The following is a 23,599-nucleotide window of genomic DNA, read 5'->3' on the forward strand; positions in this document are numbered from 1 at the left end:
TCAGTGAATTTCTAAGGTTTTTTAAATGCTAATTTCTAACTATAACGTGCCTGAAACCTATGGTTTTTTCAGTGAATTTCAAAGGTTTTTTAAATGCTAATTTCTAACTATGCCTACAGATATAGGACATGTGAAGAAAGAAAAAAAAACGCACAGAAAGAAAAAAAAGAAATGCAGAAAGAAGCAACAGAAGTCCTCAAAGACTAAGAAAAGTGCAGGAAGAAGGATAACGTGCAGAAAGAACAAACAGAAGAGCAGAAAGAAGCCTTGTTGCAAAATCATCCTGTACCCTCAACTTTTTCAGACGGATACTGGTGGTAACGGAGTCTGACTAACCAGTCCTAGAGCCAGTGCTATGTTAAAAGACACTCAGAATACAGTGAAAACACCTACATACACTAGGGAACACTATGTGTTGGGGTCCCCCTGTGATCAGCATGACTTCCTCTGTAAGCCCCTAGTATATAATAGGGCAGGGGATTAAAACTACCTCTTAAAACGTGCCACAGGGCGTGTTTGCACACGTTACCTCAGGCCCCGTCCCCTCACTTCCCCACTGTGTAAACGCGCCCTGTGGCCGTTCTAAGTTGAGAGATTAAGTCCCCTTGAATCCTAAGGGTCCCTAGGTTCCAACTAGACCACTAGGTACCTCTAGTAAGCGCCACAGAGCTGCGTTGCATAGAGGTATAAAAAGGGCCATGGCCTCAGAACACCTGTCTGCAACGCAGCTCCCTGGCGCATACTGGAGATACCTGTTGGGCTAGTTGGCCCTCTGGGACCCTCAGAATTGAAGGGGAATTAATTCCCCAACTTACAACTGGCCAAGGGGCGCGTTTGCAGAGTGCTGCAAGGAGGGGGCGTGGACTCCGGCGCGATGCCGGTCTTTTATTTTTTTTATTTTTTTAAGAAGGAGGGCTGTGTGGCCCCCCTTCTTTTTATAATTTACTGACCCTGGGGACCCCATCCCCCAGGGCCTGCACCCTAATTTTTTTTGTTGAAAAAAATTAATTTGGCCCTCCCAAGGCCTTAATCGGCCCCGGGGACCCATATCCCAGGGTCATTTCCTTTTTTGTTTTTGAATTCTTTAAGAGGGGGCTGCGTTGCTCCCCTCCTCAGGCCACTTATGGCCCCGGGGACCCCATCCCCCGGGGCCGGCCTTTGCTTTTTGTTATTTAAAAAAAATATATATTTATAGAAACACCTAAGACATGCTGGACAAACCGTATGTACCCATCACCATGACGATTTGTGTGATATTCATTAAAAGGCGACTATGCATAGAATGAATCCACATGGAATGTATTTACACCGCTAGTGAAGCTCTGACGTGTCTGACGCCCTACCGTGCCTAATCCCGGCGCCCCCGCCGGTGGGTACTCTCCAAGTAGACACCCTTGTCGTTTATTTATACAAACATGGGTAGCTATTGACGGGCACATTTAATATACACGCACACCAAGCCATTCAAAGGGGATTCGACAAAAATTCGACCAAACTATGCAAGAAACCCCCCTCACAGTTAATAAAATACACATCCACCGCCGGATGTGTAATACTTTTTATTTTACTCTCTGGAAAGGAGACGAACCTCACTTGAGAGTCACAGCGTGCTCCGGGGTGAGCCCAATGCTGTGTTACACCCACCAGTGCCCGCCGAGTGCCACACACCTCTGTGTTGTATTCCACTAGCTAGTGCGTATGCTATGACACTCTCTAGCCCATGTGCACTGTAACACCACCCCGTGAATATGTCATGCCACACTTGCCTTCGCACGGGTTATATTGCCCCATCTAACGTGCCTTCCTCGATGCCTAGGTTATAACGCACAGCGCTATGCCATACATATTACAATCTGGGATCCATATCTTTGTCACAGTGCATATACAACGTTACACTCCCCAGCACATATTTTATATTCCAACTTTAGAGACTAGTTAGGTTACACAACACTGTCCTGTGCATATTACACTCCAAGGCGCATATCGCATAGTACGCGCTAGTGCCTGTGCTATCTCGCGCTCTCCAATAAATCTGTCATTGCGCACAATGTATTGCATATTATATTTCATGCCCCGGTTCATCTTATATCACACTTTTTGGAGCATAGTTTATACCATATACTATATCTAGTTTTAATTTTCAATCGTGCTCTCAGGACTATGTTCTATATAACACTGCGTCCACCTACCCTTTTCACGGGCATTACATTTTGCGATGGGTCAGGGGGTGTTTCTGCCAAGTGAGCCCTGAGTCACAGTCACAAACGTCCTCTTCTTCCTGAATAAAAGTGAGATTATGCTGCATACTTGTTCATATTTTAAGTAGTTCGCACAGACACACATTTTAAAAACAATAAAGTTCCTAATACCCACCTTCTCTGAACAGTTAGCTTGCTGCCCCAGCCACCTCCTCCCTATCCTCTGTTGTCTGAATCCATGGACTAGCCTCCTCCCTCCTGCCATGCATGGTCTGATGTGCTGCCACTGCCCTCCATTTAGCATGATGTACCAGTCCACTCCTCCTGCCCCCCATTGCCCAATTCTATGGTCCATCATTGATCTCCTGCTTAGCCTCTGTGCTTAGCTTGCTGCCCCTATTCTCCTTCCCCCTGCCCTCCGATGTCTTTGTGCATGCCCCTGCTCCATCCTTTTTGACCACCATGGACCTGCCACTCATATCTACTCTGAGTGTTCTGTTGAGCTGCCACTCCCCTCCCACCTGCCTAGCATTGTCAGATGACTTTAACCTGTCCCTGCCACCTCCAGCCTGCCTGTCCACATGCCATGCCCCTGTCCCCTTCCTCCTGTCCTCCATGGTCCATTTTACTGCCACACCCTTCTGCCCTCCCTGGTCTGTTGTGCTGCAACTGCTCCTCCTGCCTGCCCCGCGCGGTCTGTTGTGAGGCCCCCAGCTGCCCCTACCATCTTCCCTCCATGGTCTGTGTGTATGCCATCATAGTCTCATTGTTGCTCTCCATGGTGTGTCTTGTTTCTAGTGCCCATCCTGCCTGACCTCCATGGTCATCTTGCTGCTCCTGCCCTGCCTCCAGCCCTCTGTTTCCATGTGCAGACCCCTATTCCCTCCCTCCTGGCTTGTCTGTTCCATTGTAATGCCCCTGATCCGTCCCTCCTGCCCTTTATGGTCTGTTATGCTGCAGCTTTCTCTCCTGTCTGTCCATTATGGTCAGCTAGCTACCATTGCCTCTTTCCCCTCTATTCTCTGTTGTACATGTGCATGGTCCTGTCCCCTCCCTATTGCTTTCTATGGATTGTTGTGCTGCACTCCGGTCCGCATGCGCTGTGTGGTGTATTGTGCTGCTGAAAACCCTGATGCCTGCCCTGTAGGGTCAGTTTGGTGCACCTCTCCATGTCCCTCCTGTCCTCTGATATCCGAGTCCATGTCCCTACCCCAATTCCTCCTGCTTACCATGATCCAATGTACCATACTTGCGAACATTTTGAACTTGGTAAGAGGGAGATTTTGAAAACAAACTGGGGTATTGATTTTCCCCTTTGAGTTGCATTGAAAAAGAGGAGATTGTAGACAGGAGACAGATCAAATAAAGCCCATTTGAGCTTAAAAACATTGGACGTTTCCTGGCTGAAACGGATCTGTTGGCATGTATGGTTGTACTACCACTGCCTCTTCCTTCTGCCCACAATGGTCTATTACATTGCCACAGCCTCTCTTGCCAGTCCTGTATTGTTGGTTTGTTGCCCCTGCCCCCCTTTCCACTGCCCTCCATAGTCTGTTGTGCTGCCACTGCCCTTCCTGCCCGCCCAGTGTGGTAAAATTGTTGCCTCTGCACTCTCCTACCTGTCTTCAATTTTCAGAGTCCGTGCCCCTGGCCTCCGCCTCTCAACAGTATCCCAATGAACAACTAGATTGCTAACATTCTATATTTATTACAAAAGTGTGGAACGCCTGACGTCATCTTGATGTATTCAAAACTGTAATACCTAGAGTATTTCCTTTAGAAATTACATATATGAGAGGGTCTTATTTGCATCAAAATTATGGTTAGTGCTCTAAAAAACTAAAATGAGGACATATTTTCTGAGTTTTCAAATAGCGACAAAGAACTTTTACATTATTTGTAATCTTTATGTTTTATCCAGTTGACCACTTGATTAAATGTTGCACCTAGGGGAGAGGATGTGGTGTTACTTCCAGAGCTGCAGACTTTGCAACTGGGGAACCAGGTTGGAGTTTCTGCTTCAGCTCAACATTCTGTGATTCTGGTCAAATCACTTAATCTCCCCATGCCTACAACCAAAATGAATTTGATCTTGTGTGATGTAACCAATGCTCATGTAAAGCACTCCAATACCTGACAAGTCTGCACTATATAAAACTGCAAATACACAAAAAATAAGTGTTTTGCACACTTCTGTCATTGGGCTCCATGTGGGCTACATCTGGGTGATATTTGTGCTGCATTTGGGCTCTTTTGCCTCTGGTGGCCATCTTGGGAGATTTATTTGTTATGAAGTTTCCTAATTCCCTGCAGTATCCTCAGTAGGAAATACTTCCAGTTTTTTACTTTGGTTCCATCAAGAAGGCATTCAGATGTGTCACACATTTGCCATAAATTCAGAATGTTAGCACTCTAGTTGCTTATTAGATCACTGTAGTAACGCTACTGCTCACCAGGGAAGTCTGCTGCTGGTATTCAAAGTGCATGTTTCAGTCTGCATGTCAGATTTTTTTTATGAAATAGAAGAGGATTTGAGAAGTCACTCAAAATGTGCCCTAATTTTTCTTTCTTCAGCACTAATCATAACTTCTATGGCAAAATGAACCCCCTCGTGTTCCTTTTTAAATTAAATGTTTTAAGTGTTACCAGTTTATTCTAATCAAGATGGCTTCAGGTGTGCCATACTTTTGTCATAAGTAAGACAGTAAGCGCTCTAGTTGTTCTTAAGAACACTCTGACATTCTGTCATTGGGCTATACTTGGGCTACATCTGGGTGATATTTGGGCTACATTTGGGCTCTTTTGTCTCTGGTGGCCATCTTGGGAAACTTGCTATGAAGTTTCCTAATTTCCTCATTTACTACAGTACATAGTACATAGTCCACTACATCTTGTTTGGGAGGTTTGAGAGGTAACTCCCATCCCTCCTTCACCAGACATAATGGTCCTCTAACAGGGTGCCCAAAAAGAAGTTCAAAAGGGCTGTAGCCAAACCCCTTCTGAGGAACCTCCCTGTATGCAAACAGAAGGCAGGGAAGTAAAAGGTCCCATTTTCGCCTAAGCTTCTCTGGGAGTCCTTTAATCATTCCCTTTAGGGTTTTGTTGAATCTCTCAACTAACCCATTGCATTGTGGGTGATAGGGAGTAGTGAATTTGTAGTTTACACCACACTCCTTCCACATTGCAGTTAGATATCCTGACATAAAGTTAGAACCTCTGTCAGAGATGACCTCCTTTGGGAAACCCACTCTGGAGAAAACTCCAATGAGGGCTCTTGCTACCACAGGAGCTGTGGTAGTCATTAGGGGTATAGCTTCTGGATACCTGGTGGCATGATCCACTACCACCAGTATAAATCTGTGCCCAGATGCTGTTGGTGGGTCAAGGGGACCAACAATGTCAATCCCTACCCTTTCAAAGGGAACCCCCACCACAGGTAGTGGTATCAGGGGGGCCTTTGTGGTGCCACCTGTCTTGCCACTGCCTTGACAAGTGACACAGGAGTGACAAAACTCCTTTGTGTCTTCAGACATGTGTGGCCAATGAAAATGTGGTACAAGCCTGTCCCAGGTCTTGTTTTGGCCCAAGTGTCCTGCTAATGGGATATCATGTGCTAGGGTCAAGAGGTACCCCCTAAACTTCTGAGGAATTACCAGCCTCCTGGTGGCTCCAGGGGTAGGATCTCTAGCCTCAGAATATAGGAGCCCCTCATCCCAATAAACCTTATGGGACCCACTAGCACTCCCAGCAGCCTCAGCAGCAGCCAGCTGTCTGAGGGGTTCAAGAGTGGAGCAGCACTGTTGCTCTTTGCTCAGATCTTCCCTGGAAGGGCCCCCTGCCCCCAAGAACTCAACCTGACCAGGCTCAAGTTCCTCTGGGGCAGTTCCTTCTACAGGCTCTGCTTCTCCTCCCTCAGGAGGGGAATCTGAGATCTGAGACAGAGGGGAAGGCCCAGCCTTAACCCTACTGCTCTTCCTCTTGGGTAGCACCTGGTCCATAGTTTCAGGTTCCAGAGCTGGTTCAGATTAATGCATTTTGGCTTGTGACCTGGTCACAGCAAATACCTCTGCAGGTATGCCCAACATCTCAGCATGAGTCCATAATTCTACTTCAGACCAGGCTGAAGCCTCTAGATCATTGCCCAACAAACATTCGACAGGGAGGTCTGCACTGACTACTACCTTTTTTAGGCCAGTTACCCCTCCCCAGGAGAAATTCACAACTGCCAGGCTATGGTTGGTCCTGGTGTTGCTTGCATTGGTTACCTGGTACATTTCACCCAGGATGATCTGTGTAGGGTCCACTAGGTCCTCTGCCACCATGGTGACACTAGCACCTGTGTCCCTAAATGCCAAAGCCTGTTTGCCATTTATGATAGGCTGCTGTTTGTATTTGCCCAGATTACTGGGGCTCACTAGGAAGGACATATCAAGGTCTCCCTCACAAACTAGCATTGCCTGTGTTGGTACTCTGACTAGGCCAGAGTCCACATCAGAACCCAGGGTCAACCCTACTACACCCTTATTCTGAGTATTACCTCCACCACTTGCTGCACTAGGGGGGAACAGTTGCCTTAGGGGCTGGAGTGGTGGTGGTTTGGTCTTTGGACTTTGTACAGTCAGAAGTCCAGTGCCCTTTCTGTTTACAGAATTTGCACCAGGGCTTCTTTTGGCCTCTTCCCTTTGCAGATTGTGACTCCCCACCAGATGCAGATTTTTGGGGCCCTTGTGAAGACTTCTGATCTTTAGATTTATCTCCACCCTTATCTGAGCCTTTAGGATCTTGCTTCTTAGTGTCACCACCTTGGTTCTGGTCTTTCTGCCTCACCCTGGTTCTGACCCATTTGTCTGCCTTCTTTCCCAATTCTTGGGGAGAGGTCAGATCGGAGTCCACCAGGTACTGATGCAACAACTGGTTCTGGCAATTATTAAGGATCTGTTCTCTCATTATAAGATTATACAATCCCTTAAAGTCAGTTACTCTACTACCAACCAGCCAACCTTCTAGAGCCTTGGTTGCGGAATCAACAAAGTCAGACCAATCCTGAGTCTGTGCTTTCTGGGTGTCTCTGAACTTCAACCTGTACTGTTCAGTGGTTAAGCCAAACCCATCTATCAAAGCACTCTTCAGGGCTTCATAATCATTAGCATCCTCTTCTCTAACAGTGAGGAGCTTGTCTCTCCCTTTGTCTGAAAAGGAGAGCCACAAGATTGCTGCCCACTGTTTCTGGGGGACCTGTTGAACTTTACAGGCCCTCTCCATAGCAGTTATCCATTTGTGGATATCATCCCCACTCTGGTAGGGAGGAACAACCTAGGACAGGTTCCTTTGATCTGGCATGTAATCTCTGCCTCTAGGGACACTGTTGCTGCCACCAGGTGTATCTAACCCCTCCTTCTTAGAAGCTCTTTGGAGCTCGAAGGCTTCCCTATCTAAGGCCAATTGCTTGGTTCTGAGGGCAAGCCTAGCTTCCTCATACTGGAGCATCTTGAACCTTCTTTCAGAGGAGGACTCCCTGGGAAAGTTGGAGTTCCTCTGGTGAACAGATTCTCTTCCAGAGTGGTATGAATGGTCAGATTCCCTTGAAGGGAACCTGGTCCTTTCTCCCACTCTGTCAGTTCTCTTAGGGAGAATTCCTCTGTTCCTTTCAGACCCTTTTGGGTCTGGCCCTTCAACCACAGACTCCAGGTCATCTAGATTTATCATCATCAGACCCAGAGACTATGTTTGAACCACCCCCTGATGCAGACCCACTTGCTCCTAGAGCTTGTCTCAGGTCATCTGCTACTAACAGATCTATCAGGTGTTGTGATGAGGGACTCCTGCCCACCCTCAGTTGTCTTTCAAATTATAAGGCCTTCAGTTCAGTGTAGGCTATATCTTTGTACTGAGATGGGGTGGACCCACTGGCTCCACCATGGTGAGACATACTAGTGTTGTGCAGTGTTGTACTACCTACACTAGTTGAGGCCTACTAGACCTAGCTTGAGCTGTAGCAAGGGTGTGCTTGTCCCTTCACAAACAGCTCTAAGTTCAGTAGAACTTATTGATACTAGCTTGACTTTATATGTACCTTGAGTACCTTAAGTGGTTTTCAGTTAGTAATTCAAATAGAGATTTTCTGGTAAAACATTGGCAAGCTGGAATCCCACACGCTGCTCACCAATGTGAGAAGTGGGCCTGGCATATGCTGGTCACTAGTTATAGTGGCCACCTGGCACCAGTCCAATTCGACTCTTGGTAGATAGGTTTAAAGACAACCTTTTAAAGAAAGCTATCCTAGTGGTAGCTGTGGAGAGCAGCCTTCAGGCTAAGTCTCTGAGGAATGTAAAGCAGCTTGTTTTACCTTATAATCTCTTGAATTACCAAATGAAAAGACACCACACAGGTATATATATCAAATATATATGTATTTATTTCTAAATATACTCTACTAATCTCTTTATGAGATTAGAGCCAGGTAAACATTCAAAAGATCAATAGTTCTCAATAAATTAAGCACAAATATGGCTGTAGCCCTAGGGGCGTACCAGACCATATACTAAAATAATGGGTTAACAAACTCGACTTGCAAAATGAAGAGGCCTAGGGCTTCACTTCTGCAGTGTTAGCAGGTAAGTAATCAGCCCACAGGAGACGCGTGCAGTGTCTAAACACACACGCGGGTTTTCAATGCGTTTCAATGGCAAATGTCGCGGTTTGTATTTTACAGTTCTAGGGCACTTCGCAAAAGTCAACAGGCAAGCAACTTACAGGGTAAGTATTTCGAGAGCCAACACACACTTGGGCACCGGAGTGCACGAGTTACCTCACCCAGGGAAGCCGGGTGCATAGGTGTCCTTTGGTGTCGGGTCGCGATGCTGTTTTCAATGGAGATCCTTGAAGACTTGCTGCTTGTGACGACTGGAGAGGTGTCCGTTCGAATCCGACGATGGATTGGAGTTGCAGAAGACCTAGAAATTGAGGGGACAGAGGTCAGAGTCACTTGCTAGTGACCGGTGGCCAGCAAGATGGATGACCACAGCGGTCGCGTCTCTTCAGGTCGATGATGGTGTTGGGCTAGTTGGCCCTCTGGGACCCTCAGAATTGAAGGGGAATTAATTCCCCAACTTACAACTGGCCAAGGGGCGCGTTTGCAGAGTGCTGCAAGGAGGGGGCGTGGACTCCGGCGCGATGCCGGTCTTTTATTTTTTTTATTTTTTTTAAGAAGGAGGGCTGTGTGGCCCCCCTTCTTTTTATAATTTACTGACCCTGGGGACCCCATCCCCCAGGGCCTGCACCCTAATTTTTTTTGTTGAAAAAAATTAATTTGGTCCTCCCAAGGCCTTAATCGGCCCCGGGGACCCATATCCCAGGGTCATTTCCTTTTTTGTTTTTGAATTCTTTAAGAGGGGGCTGCGTTGCTCCCCTCCTCAGGCCACTTATGGCCCCGGGGACCCCATCCCCCGGGGCCGGCCTTTGCTTTTTGTTATTTAAAAAAAATATATATTTATAGAAACACCTAAGACATGCTGGACAAACCGTATGTACCCATCACCATGACGATTTGTGTGATATTCATTAAAAGGCGACTATGCATAGAATGAATCCACATGGAATGTATTTACACCGCTAGTGAAGCTCTGACGTGTCTGACGCCCTACCGTGCCTAATCCCGGCGCCCCCGCCGGTGGGTACTCTCCAAGTAGACACCCTTGTCGTTTATTTATACAAACATGGGTAGCTATTGACGGGCACATTTAATATACACGCACACCAAGCCATTCAAAGGGGATTCGACAAAAATTCGACCAAACTATGCAAGAAACCCCCCTCACAGTTAATAAAATACACATCCACCGCCGGATGTGTAATACTTTTTATTTTACTCTCTGGAAAGGAGACGAACCTCACTTGAGAGTCACAGCGTGCTCCGGGGTGAGCCCAATGCTGTGTTACACCCACCAGTGCCCGCCGAGTGCCACACACCTCTGTGTTGTATTCCACTAGCTAGTGCGTATGCTATGACACTCTCTAGCCCATGTGCACTGTAACACCACCCCGTGAATATGTCATGCCACACTTGCCTTCGCACGGGTTATATTGCCCCATCTAACGTGCCTTCCTCGATGCCTAGGTTATAACGCACAGCGCTATGCCATACATATTACAATCTGGGATCCATATCTTTGTCACAGTGCATATACAACGTTACACTCCCCAGCACATATTTTATATTCCAACTTTAGAGACTAGTTAGGTTACACAACACTGTCCTGTGCATATTACACTCCAAGGCGCATATCGCATAGTACGCGCTAGTGCCTGTGCTATCTCGCGCTCTCCAATAAATCTGTCATTGCGCACAATGTATTGCATATTATATTTCATGCCCCGGTTCATCTTATATCACACTTTTTGGAGCATAGTTTATACCATATACTATATCTAGTTTTAATTTTCAATCGTGCTCTCAGGACTATGTTCTATATAACACTGCGTCCACCTACCCTTTTCACGGGCATTACATTTTGCGATGGGGGTGGAGGGTCAGGGGGTGTTTCTGCCAAGTGAGCCCTGAGTCACAGTCACAAACGTCCTCTTCTTCCTGAATAAAAGTGAGATTATGCTGCATACTTGTTCATATTTTAAGTAGTTCGCACAGACACACATTTTAAAAACAATAAAGTTCCTAATACCCACCTTCTCTGAACAGTTAGCTTGCTGCCCCAGCCACCTCCTCCCTATCCTCTGTTGTCTGAATCCATGGACTAGCCTCCTCCCTCCTGCCATGCATGGTCTGATGTGCTGCCACTGCCCTCCATTTAGCATGATGTACCAGTCCACTCCTCCTGCCCCCCATTGCCCAATTCTATGGTCCATCATTGATCTCCTGCTTAGCCTCTGTGCTTAGCTTGCTGCCCCTATTCTCCTTCCCCCTGCCCTCCGATGTCTTTGTGCATGCCCCTGCTCCATCCTTTTTGACCACCATGGACCTGCCACTCATATCTACTCTGAGTGTTCTGTTGAGCTGCCACTCCCCTCCCACCTGCCTAGCATTGTCAGATGACTTTAACCTGTCCCTGCCACCTCCAGCCTGCCTGTCCACATGCCATGCCCCTGTCCCCTTCCTCCTGTCCTCCATGGTCCATTTTACTGCCACACCCTTCTGCCCTCCCTGGTCTGTTGTGCTGCAACTGCTCCTCCTGCCTGCCCCGCGCGGTCTGTTGTGAGGCCCCCAGCTGCCCCTACCATCTTCCCTCCATGGTCTGTGTGTATGCCATCATAGTCTCATTGTTGCTCTCCATGGTGTGTCTTGTTTCTAGTGCCCATCCTGCCTGACCTCCATGGTCATCTTGCTGCTCCTGCCCTGCCTCCAGCCCTCTGTTTCCATGTGCAGACCCCTATTCCCTCCCTCCTGGCTTGTCTGTTCCATTGTAATGCCCCTGATCCGTCCCTCCTGCCCTTTATGGTCTGTTATGCTGCAGCTTTCTCTCCTGTCTGTCCATTATGGTCAGCTAGCTACCATTGCCTCTTTCCCCTCTATTCTCTGTTGTACATGTGCATGGTCCTGTCCCCTCCCTATTGCTTTCTATGGATTGTTGTGCTGCACTCCGGTCCGCATGCGCTGTGTGGTGTATTGTGCTGCTGAAAACCCTGATGCCTGCCCTGTAGGGTCAGTTTGGTGCACCTCTCCATGTCCCTCCTGTCCTCTGATATCCGAGTCCATGTCCCTACCCCAATTCCTCCTGCTTACCATGATCCAATGTACCATACTTGCGAACATTTTGAACTTGGTAAGAGGGAGATTTTGAAAACAAACTGGGGTATTGATTTTCCCCTTTGAGTTGCATTGAAAAAGAGGAGATTGTAGACAGGAGACAGATCAAATAAAGCCCATTTGAGCTTAAAAACATTGGACGTTTCCTGGCTGAAACGGATCTGTTGGCATGTATGGTTGTACTACCACTGCCTCTTCCTTCTGCCCACAATGGTCTATTACATTGCCACAGCCTCTCTTGCCAGTCCTGTATTGTTGGTTTGTTGCCCCTGCCCCCCTTTCCACTGCCCTCCATAGTCTGTTGTGCTGCCACTGCCCTTCCTGCCCGCCCAGTGTGGTAAAATTGTTGCCTCTGCACTCTCCTACCTGTCTTCAATTTTCAGAGTCCGTGCCCCTGGCCTCCGCCTCTCAACAGTATCCCAATGAACAACTAGATTGCTAACATTCTATATTTATTACAAAAGTGTGGAACGCCTGACGTCATCTTGATGTATTCAAAACTGTAATACCTAGAGTATTTCCTTTAGAAATTACATATATGAGAGGGTCTTATTTGCATCAAAATTATGGTTAGTGCTCTAAAAAACTAAAATGAGGACATATTTTCTGAGTTTTCAAATAGCGACAAAGAACTTTTACATTATTTGTAATCTTTATGTTTTATCCAGTTGACCACTTGATTAAATGTTGCACCTAGGGGAGAGGATGTGGTGTTACTTCCAGAGCTGCAGACTTTGCAACTGGGGAACCAGGTTGGAGTTTCTGCTTCAGCTCAACATTCTGTGATTCTGGTCAAATCACTTAATCTCCCCATGCCTACAACCAAAATGAATTTGATCTTGTGTGATGTAACCAATGCTCATGTAAAGCACTCCAATACCTGACAAGTCTGCACTATATAAAACTGCAAATACACAAAAAATAAGTGTTTTGCACACTTCTGTCATTGGGCTCCATGTGGGCTACATCTGGGTGATATTTGTGCTGCATTTGGGCTCTTTTGCCTCTGGTGGCCATCTTGGGAGATTTATTTGTTATGAAGTTTCCTAATTCCCTGCAGTATCCTCAGTAGGAAATACTTCCAGTTTTTTACTTTGGTTCCATCAAGAAGGCATTCAGATGTGTCACACATTTGCCATAAATTCAGAATGTTAGCACTCTAGTTGCTTATTAGATCACTGTAGTAACGCTACTGCTCACCAGGGAAGTCTGCTGCTGGTATTCAAAGTGCATGTTTCAGTCTGCATGTCAGATTTTTTTTATGAAATAGAAGAGGATTTGAGAAGTCACTCAAAATGTGCCCTAATTTTTCTTTCTTCAGCACTAATCATAACTTCTATGGCAAAATGAACCCCCTCGTGTTCCTTTTTAAATTAAATGTTTTAAGTGTTACCAGTTTATTCTAATCAAGATGGCTTCAGGTGTGCCATACTTTTGTCATAAGTAAGACAGTAAGCGCTCTAGTTGTTCTTAAGAACACTCTGACATTCTGTCATTGGGCTATACTTGGGCTACATCTGGGTGATATTTGGGCTACATTTGGGCTCTTTTGTCTCTGGTGGCCATCTTGGGAAACTTGCTATGAAGTTTCCTAATTTCCTCATTTACTACAGTACATAGTACATAGTCCACTACATCTTGTTTGGGAGGTTTGAGAGGTAACTCCCATCCCTCCTTCACCAGACATAATGGTCCTCTAACAGGGTGCCCAAAAAGAAGTTCAAAAGGGCTGTAGCCAAACCCCTTCTGAGGAACCTCCCTGTATGCAAACAGAAGGCAGGGAAGTAAAAGGTCCCATTTTCGCCTAAGCTTCTCTGGGAGTCCTTTAATCATTCCCTTTAGGGTTTTGTTGAATCTCTCAACTAACCCATTGCATTGTGGGTGATAGGGAGTAGTGAATTTGTAGTTTACACCACACTCCTTCCACATTGCAGTTAGATATCCTGACATAAAGTTAGAACCTCTGTCAGAGATGACCTCCTTTGGGAAACCCACTCTGGAGAAAACTCCAATGAGGGCTCTTGCTACCACAGGAGCTGTGGTAGTCATTAGGGGTATAGCTTCTGGATACCTGGTGGCATGATCCACTACCACCAGTATAAATCTGTGCCCAGATGCTGTTGGTGGGTCAAGGGGACCAACAATGTCAATCCCTACCCTTTCAAAGGGAACCCCCACCACAGGTAGTGGTATCAGGGGGGCCTTTGTGGTGCCACCTGTCTTGCCACTGCCTTGACAAGTGACACAGGAGTGACAAAACTCCTTTGTGTCTTCAGACATGTGTGGCCAATGAAAATGTGGTACAAGCCTGTCCCAGGTCTTGTTTTGGCCCAAGTGTCCTGCTAATGGGATATCATGTGCTAGGGTCAAGAGGTACCCCCTAAACTTCTGAGGAATTACCAGCCTCCTGGTGGCTCCAGGGGTAGGATCTCTAGCCTCAGAATATAGGAGCCCCTCATCCCAATAAACCTTATGGGACCCACTAGCACTCCCAGCAGCCTCAGCAGCAGCCAGCTGTCTGAGGGGTTCAAGAGTGGAGCAGCACTGTTGCTCTTTGCTCAGATCTTCCCTGGAAGGGCCCCCTGCCCCCAAGAACTCAACCTGACCAGGCTCAAGTTCCTCTGGGGCAGTTCCTTCTACAGGCTCTGCTTCTCCTCCCTCAGGAGGGGAATCTGAGATCTGAGACAGAGGGGAAGGCCCAGCCTTAACCCTACTGCTCTTCCTCTTGGGTAGCACCTGGTCCATAGTTTCAGGTTCCAGAGCTGGTTCAGATTAATGCATTTTGGCTTGTGACCTGGTCACAGCAAATACCTCTGCAGGTATGCCCAACATCTCAGCATGAGTCCATAATTCTACTTCAGACCAGGCTGAAGCCTCTAGATCATTGCCCAACAAACATTCGACAGGGAGGTCTGCACTGACTACTACCTTTTTTAGGCCAGTTACCCCTCCCCAGGAGAAATTCACAACTGCCAGGCTATGGTTGGTCCCGGTGTTGCTTGCATTGGTTACCTGGTACATTTCACCCAGGATGATCTGTGTAGGGTCCACTAGGTCCTCTGCCACCATGGTGACACTAGCACCTGTGTCCCTAAATGCCAAAGCCTGTTTGCCATTTATGATAGGCTGCTGTTTGTATTTGCCCAGATTACTGGGGCTCACTAGGAAGGACATATCAAGGTCTCCCTCACAAACTAGCATTGCCTGTGTTGGTACTCTGACTAGGCCAGAGTCCACATCAGAACCCAGGGTCAACCCTACTACACCCTTATTCTGAGTATTACCTCCACCACTTGCTGCACTAGGGGGGAACAGTTGCCTTAGGGGCTGGAGTGGTGGTGGTTTGGTCTTTGGACTTTGTACAGTCAGAAGTCCAGTGCCCTTTCTGTTTACAGAATTTGCACCAGGGCTTCTTTTGGCCTCTTCCCTTTGCAGATTGTGACTCCCCACCAGATGCAGATTTTTGGGGCCCTTGTGAAGACTTCTGATCTTTAGATTTATCTCCACCCTTATCTGAGCCTTTAGGATCTTGCTTCTTAGTGTCACCACCTTGGTTCTGGTCTTTCTGCCTCACCCTGGTTCTGACCCATTTGTCTGCCTTCTTTCCCAATTCTTGGGGAGAGGTCAGATCGGAGTCCACCAGGTACTGATGCAACAACTGGTTCTGGCAATTATTAAGGATCTGTTCTCTCATTATAAGATTATACAATCCCTTAAAGTCAGTTACTCTACTACCAACCAGCCAACCTTCTAGAGCCTTGGTTGCGGAATCAACAAAGTCAGACCAATCCTGAGTCTGTGCTTTCTGGGTGTCTCTGAACTTCAACCTGTACTGTTCAGTGGTTAAGCCAAACCCATCTATCAAAGCACTCTTCAGGGCTTCATAATCATTAGCATCCTCTTCTCTAACAGTGAGGAGCTTGTCTCTCCCTTTGTCTGAAAAGGAGAGCCACAAGATTGCTGCCCACTGTTTCTGGGGGACCTGTTGAACTTTACAGGCCCTCTCCATAGCAGTTATCCATTTGTGGATATCATCCCCACTCTGGTAGGGAGGAACAACCTAGGACAGGTTCCTTTGATCTGGCATGTAATCTCTGCCTCTAGGGACACTGTTGCTGCCACCAGGTGTATCTAACCCCTCCTTCTTAGAAGCTCTTTGGAGCTCGAAGGCTTCCCTATCTAAGGCCAATTGCTTGGTTCTGAGGGCAAGCCTAGCTTCCTCATACTGGAGCATCTTGAACCTTCTTTCAGAGGAGGACTCCCTGGGAAAGTTGGAGTTCCTCTGGTGAACAGATTCTCTTCCAGAGTGGTATGAATGGTCAGATTCCCTTGAAGGGAACCTGGTCCTTTCTCCCACTCTGTCAGTTCTCTTAGGGAGAATTCCTCTGTTCCTTTCAGACCCTTTTGGGTCTGGCCCTTCAACCACAGACTCCAGGTCATCTAGATTTATCATCATCAGACCCAGAGACTATGTTTGAACCACCCCCTGATGCAGACCCACTTGCTCCTAGAGCTTGTCTCAGGTCATCTGCTACTAACAGATCTATCAGGTGTTGTGATGAGGGACTCCTGCCCACCCTCAGTTGTCTTTCAAATTATAAGGCCTTCAGTTCAGTGTAGGCTATATCTTTGTACTGAGATGGGGTGGACCCACTGGCTCCACCATGGTGAGACATACTAGTGTTGTGCAGTGTTGTACTACCTACACTAGTTGAGGCCTACTGGACCTAGCTTGAGCTGTAGCAAGGGTGTGCTTGTCCCTTCACAAACAGCTCTAAGTTCAGTAGAACTTATTGATACTAGCTTGACTTTATATGTACCTTGAGTACCTTAAGTGGTTTTCAGTTAGTAATTCAAATAGAGATTTTCTGGTAAAACATTGGCAAGCTGGAATCCCACACGCTGCTCACCAATGTGAGAAGTGGGCCTGGCATATGCTGGTCACTAGTTATAGTGGCCACCTGGCACCAGTCCAATTCGACTCTTGGTAGATAGGTTTAAAGACAACCTTTTAAAGAAAGCTATCCTAGTGGTAGCTGTGGAGAGCAGCCTTCAGGCTAAGTCTCTGAGGAATGTAAAGCAGCTTGTTTTACCTTATAATCTCTTGAATTACCAAATGAAAAGACACCACACAGGTATATATATCAAATATATATGTATTTATTTCTAAATATACTCTACTAATCTCTTTATGAGATTAGAGCCAGGTAAACATTCAAAAGATCAATAGTTCTCAATAAATTAAGCACAAATATGGCTGTAGCCCTAGGGGCGTACCAGACCATATACTAAAATAATGGGTTAACAAACTCGACTTGCAAAATGAAGAGGCCTAGGGCTTCACTTCTGCAGTGTTAGCAGGTAAGTAATCAGCCCACAGGAGACGCGTGCAGTGTCTAAACACACACGCGGGTTTTCAATGCGTTTCAATGGCAAATGTCGCGGTTTGTATTTTACAGTTCTAGGGCACTTCGCAAAAGTCAACAGGCAAGCAACTTACAGGGTAAGTATTTCGAGAGCCAACACACACTTGGGCACCGGAGTGCACGAGTTACCTCACCCAGGGAAGCCGGGTGCATAGGTGTCCTTTGGTGTCGGGTCGCGATGCTGTTTTCAATGGAGATCCTTGAAGACTTGCTGCTTGTGACGACTGGAGAGGTGTCCGTTCGAATCCGACGATGGATTGGAGTTGCAGAAGACCTAGAAATTGAGGGGACAGAGGTCAGAGTCACTTGCTAGTGACCGGTGGCCAGCAAGATGGATGACCACAGCGGTCGCGTCTCTTCAGGTCGATGATGGTGTTTTGTCTCTTCGCTCACGAGGACCAGGAGGGATCGAAGATAACCAGCAGCTGGCGTCAGAGGTTCCCACGACGTCTGCAGCTGATGACTGTCGGCACCCGGAATGGAGCCAACAAGCCTTGGCAACTGCAAGTCTCGTGTAGAGTGAAGATTGTCAATGGTGCAGACCAGCAAGTTCTGATGGACTTACCCAGCGAGGGTAAGTGAGGGCAGGCCCAGAGCAACCAGGCGAGCCCTTGAAGTTGATGTGGAAGTCTTCAGGTGAGTTCCTAGCCAACGGGCAAGCAACCGCGAAGACGCCTTTGCAGGAAAAGTTTAACAACAGCCCACGGTCACTCGGGACGGGGTAGGCCGCTGAATTTCAGTACTAGACCTGCTAGGGACTTGGACAACAAGTGGTCCAAAGCACAACTTCGTTGGACGTAGATTAGGGCTTGCACTCGAAATCAGTGCACGGTTCCCTGGTATTGCTGTTCCTCGTCACTAGTGGGGTCCAGACACCACAGCTTCGCAGGGGACTCAAAATAGCCGTCGAGAGGTCAGGAAATCCGCTTCAGGGGACGCAGGGACTTTGGGGTCCGGTGGGAGCGGTAAAGTTTGCAACCGTTGTCGAAGAGTTTTGGTGCCTGCCAAGCAGGGGAGTCACTCCTTGACTCCAAGGGAGATTCTTCAGTCTTCCAGAGATAGTGGAACGTCGAAGGGCCAGGATTCTTCTTAGTAGAGCGTCGTCCAGGTGTAATCTAAGTTGCATTGGCAAGCTTTGGTATCTTATAGTAAAAAGATGGGAGGGACTAGCTCTATGACCACTCCTCTAGGAGGGTCAGGGTAGTGGGTGGTTACACCCACTTCCCTTTGTCCAGTTTCGCGCCAGAGCAGGGGCAGGTAGCCCCTGAACCGGTTTGAGCTGGCATATGCACAGAGGAGCCTACTGCTCCCCCAGTGCAGGACTTCAAAGCACTCCAAGAGTGCACCCACCCAGCTCCAATACACTAAATCCTGTCTGGGAGGTGGTGACACCTCCCTGTGACAGGAAACCCTTTGTTGGGCTCCCTCCACTGCGAGTTTAGATCAGCAGCAGGAGGGCAGCCCGGTGTCTGTGCTGGTGGCATCCATTTTGTGATGCCAGGGCTCTAGATGATTTCTACCGTGTAGTACAGTGGGTACATGTCGTCCCCTCTAGAGGGGTGGGATCCTACTCCCACACCGGTTACTGGTGTGGGGGTAGGATTCCAAGTTGTTTGACACCAAACACAACATGTTTTGATACAGTCAATCCAAAGTTAGCATTTACCGCGAGGTTATAATGCACTTAAGAGTATATAGTTTAACCGCATCCACAAACAGCAGCAGAGAATAGACTCGGCCAGCTGCAGAGGGGTCCTGCTCAGGCAGAAGCACCCCCTCACATAGTAAACCATGCACCCTGCCCTTGGGATTGATAGGGATTACCATAGGGGTGACTGATAGGTTTATATGTGTGTGTATGGGGAGATATAGGAACCTATACCTCAGTGAGGAGCGCTAACACTACCTCACACAGGATGCAGTAGCAGGCCTGTGGTGTCAGATTGTGAGTGCTTCCAGGGGTGGCATAATACATGCTGCAGCCCCTGGTAGGCCTGTGAAGTACCAAGGCCCTAGGTAACGAAGGTACCATATACTAGGGGCTCACAAGGCACAACAGTATCCAATCACTAGTGCATCTAATATGCACACCAAGTTGTTTAGAGAGATCAGTTAGACTGGGGCCCTGATTAGCAGGGACCCAGCCAGACTATAGCTAGAAACCAGTGTATACATCAGAAAAAAAGTGGGGGCAACACAAGTGCAGATCCTACTCTCCTACAGGCTATACTTGAGCTACATCTGGGTGATATTTGGGCTACATTTGGGCTATTTTGTCTCTGGTGGCCATTTTGGGAGACTTATTTGTTATGATGTTTCCTAATGTCCTCATTTACTACAGTCTCCTCAGTAGGAAATACTTTGTTTTTTACTTTGATTCCATCAAGAAGGCATTCAGATGTGTCACACATTTGCCATAAATTCAGAATGTTAGCACTCTAGTTGCTTATTAGATCACTGTAGTAAAACTACTGTTCACCAAGGAAGTCTGCTGCTGGTATTGAAAGTGCATGTTTCAGTCTGCATGTCAGAATTTGTTAATGAAATAGAAGAGGATTTGAGAAGTCACTCAAAATGTGCCCTAATTTTTCTTTTTTCAGCACTAATCATAATTTCTAGAAACAAGACACACCTTGGAGAGCAACAGTGAGACTATGATGGCATACACACAGACCATGGAGGGAAGGTGGGAGGGGGTCAGGGGCAGCTAGCTGACCACACAGGGAAGGTGGGAGGTACCATGGCAGCACAGAAGACCATGCATGGCAAGCGGGAGGGTTAGTGGCAGCACAATGGCTATGATGGGCAAGATGGGCAAGAAGGAGGGTGCAGGGGCATGCACAAATGACCATGGAGGATAGAAGGGAGGGTCAGGACCTGGGCACAGACAAGAGAGTTCGAGGGAAGGGGCCTCACAACAGACCGTGTGGGGCAGGCAGGAGGAGCAGTTGCAGCACAACAGACCAGGGAGGGCAGAAGGGTGTGGCAGTAAAATAGACTATGGAGGACAGGCGGACAGGAGGAAGGGGATAGGGGCATGGCATGTGGACAGGCAGGGTGGAGGGGTCAGGGACAGGTTACAGTCATCTGACAATGCTAGGCAGGTGGGAGGGGAGTGGCACCAAACTGACCCAATACACCACACAGCGCATGCGGGACCGGAGTGCAGCACAACAATCCATAGAAAGCAATAGGGAGGGGACAGGACCATGCACATGTACAACAGAGAAGAGGGGAAAGAGGCAATGGTAGCTAGCTGACCATAATGGACAGACAGGAGAGAAAGCTGCAGCATAACAGACCATAAAGGGCAGGAGGGAGGGATCAGGGGCATTACAATGGAACAGACAAGGCAGGAGGGAGGGAATAGGGGTCTGCACATGGAAACAGAGGGCTGGGGGCAGGGCAGGAGCAGCAAGATGACCATGGAGGTCAGGCAGGATGGGCACTAGAAACAAGACACAACATGGAGAGCAACAATAAGACTATGATGGCATACACACAGACCATGGAGGGAAGATGGTAGGGGCAGCTGGAGGCCTCACAACAGACCGCGCGGGACAGGCAGGAGGAGCAGTTGCAGCACAACAGACCAGGGAGGGCAGAAGGGTGTGGCAGTAAAATGGACCATGGAGGACAGGAGGAAGGGGACAGGGGCATGGCATGTGGACAGGCAGGCTGGAGGTGGCAGGGACAGGTTACAGTCATCTGACAATGCTAGGCAGGTGGGAGGGGAGTGGCAGCTCAACAGAACACTCAGAGTAGATATGAGTGGCAGGTCCATGGTGGTCAAAAAGGATGGAGCAGGGGCATGCACAAAGACATCGGAGGGCAGGGGGAAGGAGAATAGGGGCAGCAAGCTAAGCACAGAGGCTAAGCAGGAGGTCAATGATGGGCCATAGAATTGGGCAATGGAGGGCAGGAGGAGTGGACTGGTACATCAGTGATGTCATTTGAGATGTCATCAGTGATGTCTTGAGTGATGTCGCGGACCAGGTCATGAGTGATGTAATATGTGAAGTCATCAGCAGTGCATTGCAGGCGCGCAAGTTATAGTTGGCTAAACTAACTATAACGGGGGAATTTCAATGTTTTTGTACGAGGGAAATGTCCAGCTAACTACAACGCCCCTGAAACCTATGGTTTTTTCAGTGAATTTCAAAGGTTTTTTAAATGCTAATTCCTAACTATATCAGGCCTGAGACCTATGGTTTTTTCAGTGAATTTCAAAGGTTTTTTAAATGCTAAATTCCCAACTATATCAGGCCTGAAACCTATGTTTCTTTCAGTGAATTTCAAAGGTTTTGTAAATGACAATTTTTAATGTATTAATTGTTATACTGATTTTTTTGATACTGATTTACTACATTTTTTAAACTATTTATTTTTAGATATTTTTTTTAATTACATTATAATTACATTATACATTACAATACAAAATATACTTCTCAGAATGAATAACTTTAGTTTAAATACTTGGCAAATAGGCAACAGACTTTTAAGTACAGTAGTTACAGTTGTTGCAATGGCCAACCCAATTTCAAACACAAAGCAACATTGAGCTCAATGTGAATTTCTAGTTAAATGCAATTAGTTACTTTATGGATTACTTTTCTAACCACAGGACTGGATCCCAGATTCAGTCCTTGGACATCTCCTGTAAACAGTTGAGTAAAAGCGTTTTGGTAACAGTAGTTATTTTTAAGGAATATTATTGTATTTTAAAAGTTGACACTTAGAAATTTTTTCACATAGAATCACCAATGTTATCCTATGGCAGAAAATTCACTTAGCAGGTAAGTAATGTTATCGTTACTTTTTCTTACTCAGTGGTGGATCCTGGATCCAGCACTGGCCAACCTCCTGTAAACAGTTGAAAGAATGTGTTTAAGTCACACAGACGATTATTTAGGAATATTTTTTTGTTTGTGAAAATAGACAGACACTTTTCTGCTGAAAACCACACAATGGATTCCTGCGGAAGGAAATACAAGTTACTGGTAAATACGCTTAGAATTACCTTTCATGTTCAGTGCTGGGCAAAAAGATGCAGCACTGGGTTCTCTCCTGATTACAGGTGAGTAAATCGGAATTTGTAGCTTGGCTGATTTTAGAGGAATATTTGTACGTTTCAAAAATGGACACTTACAAAATTCTCTGGTGAAAACCACACAATGGATTCCTATGGAAGGAAATACAAGTTACTGGTAAGTACGCTTAGAATGACTTTTCAGAGTCAGTGCTGGGCTAAAAGATGCAGCCCAGAGTTCTCTCTTGATTACAGGGGAGTAAATCGGAATTCGTAGTTCGGCTGATTTTAGAGGAATATTTGTACAATGGTGAAGGAAGGGGGTGGAGCCTGAGGTGATATGTGTGCAAACACACCCTGTGGCGCGTTATAAGTTGGGGAATTAATTCCTCTTGAATCCTGAGGTCCCCTCGGGGCCAACTAGCCCACCAGGTACCTCCAGTATGCGCCAGGGGGCTGCATTGCAGAGAGGTGGTCAGAGGCCACACCCCTTTTTACAACACTCTGCAACGCAGCTCCGTGGCGCTTAGTGGAGGTACCTGGTGGGCTAGTTGTCCCCTAGGGGACCTCAGGATTGAAGAGGAATGAATTCCCCAACTTAAAACGTGCCACAGGGCGTGTTTGCACAGTATCACCTCACGCCCCGCCCCCTACCTTCACCACTGTGCAAACGCGCCCCGTGGCGTGTTTTAAGTTGGGAGATTAAGTCCCCTTGAATCCTGAGGTCCCCTGGCGGCCAACTAGCCCACCAGGTGCCTCCAGTAAGTGCCACGGAGCTGCGTTACAGAGAGGTGTAAAAAGGGGCGTGGCCTCATTACACCTCTCTGCAACGCAGCACCCTGGCGCATACTGGAGGACCCCCAGTATTGAAGGGGAATTCGTTCCCCCTCTGCAAATGCGCCAGGGGGCTTATTTGCAAAGTGATGAAAGGAGGGGGCCTGGCCTCCTCCCGATCCCGTTATTTTTTGTTGTTTTTTTTTTTTAAGAAGGGGGGCTGTGTAGCTCCCCTTTTTCTTATTTTTCGACCCTGGGGACCCCATCCCCCAGGGTCTGCCCCCCATTTTATTTTTTTAAACTGTGGAGGGGGGCCACGTGGCCCCCCTCCCGAGGCCTTAATTTGTCCCGGGGACCCCATCCCCCGGGGCAAGTCCTTTTTTTTATTTTGGGGAGGGGGGCCGCAGGACCC

The 23,599-nt window shown here is 47.3% G+C and overlaps 1 protein-coding gene across 6 annotated transcripts in view; it reads right to left on the reverse strand.

Annotated features, from left to right (window-relative positions):
* MDM4 (MDM4 regulator of p53) overlaps window positions 1-23,599 on the reverse strand; it is a 554,746-nt gene that overhangs the window by 458,305 nt on the left and 72,842 nt on the right. Inside the window, exon 2 of one of the 6 annotated variants that reach the window (XM_085651201.1) lies at window positions 17,519-17,658. The exons of 4 other annotated variants lie outside the window; for them this stretch is intronic. The gene's annotated coding sequence lies outside the window, so the exon portion shown is untranslated. Of the gene's footprint in view, window positions 1-9,011; window positions 9,151-17,518; window positions 17,659-23,599 lie in introns of those variants that run through there. One more of the 6 variants, XM_085651202.1, reaches the window with a different exon arrangement.

This window comes from Triturus cristatus, chromosome 1_1 (assembly GCF_964204655.1).
Source record: "Triturus cristatus chromosome 1_1, aTriCri1.1, whole genome shotgun sequence".
Lineage (NCBI taxonomy): Eukaryota > Metazoa > Chordata > Amphibia > Caudata > Salamandridae > Triturus > Triturus cristatus.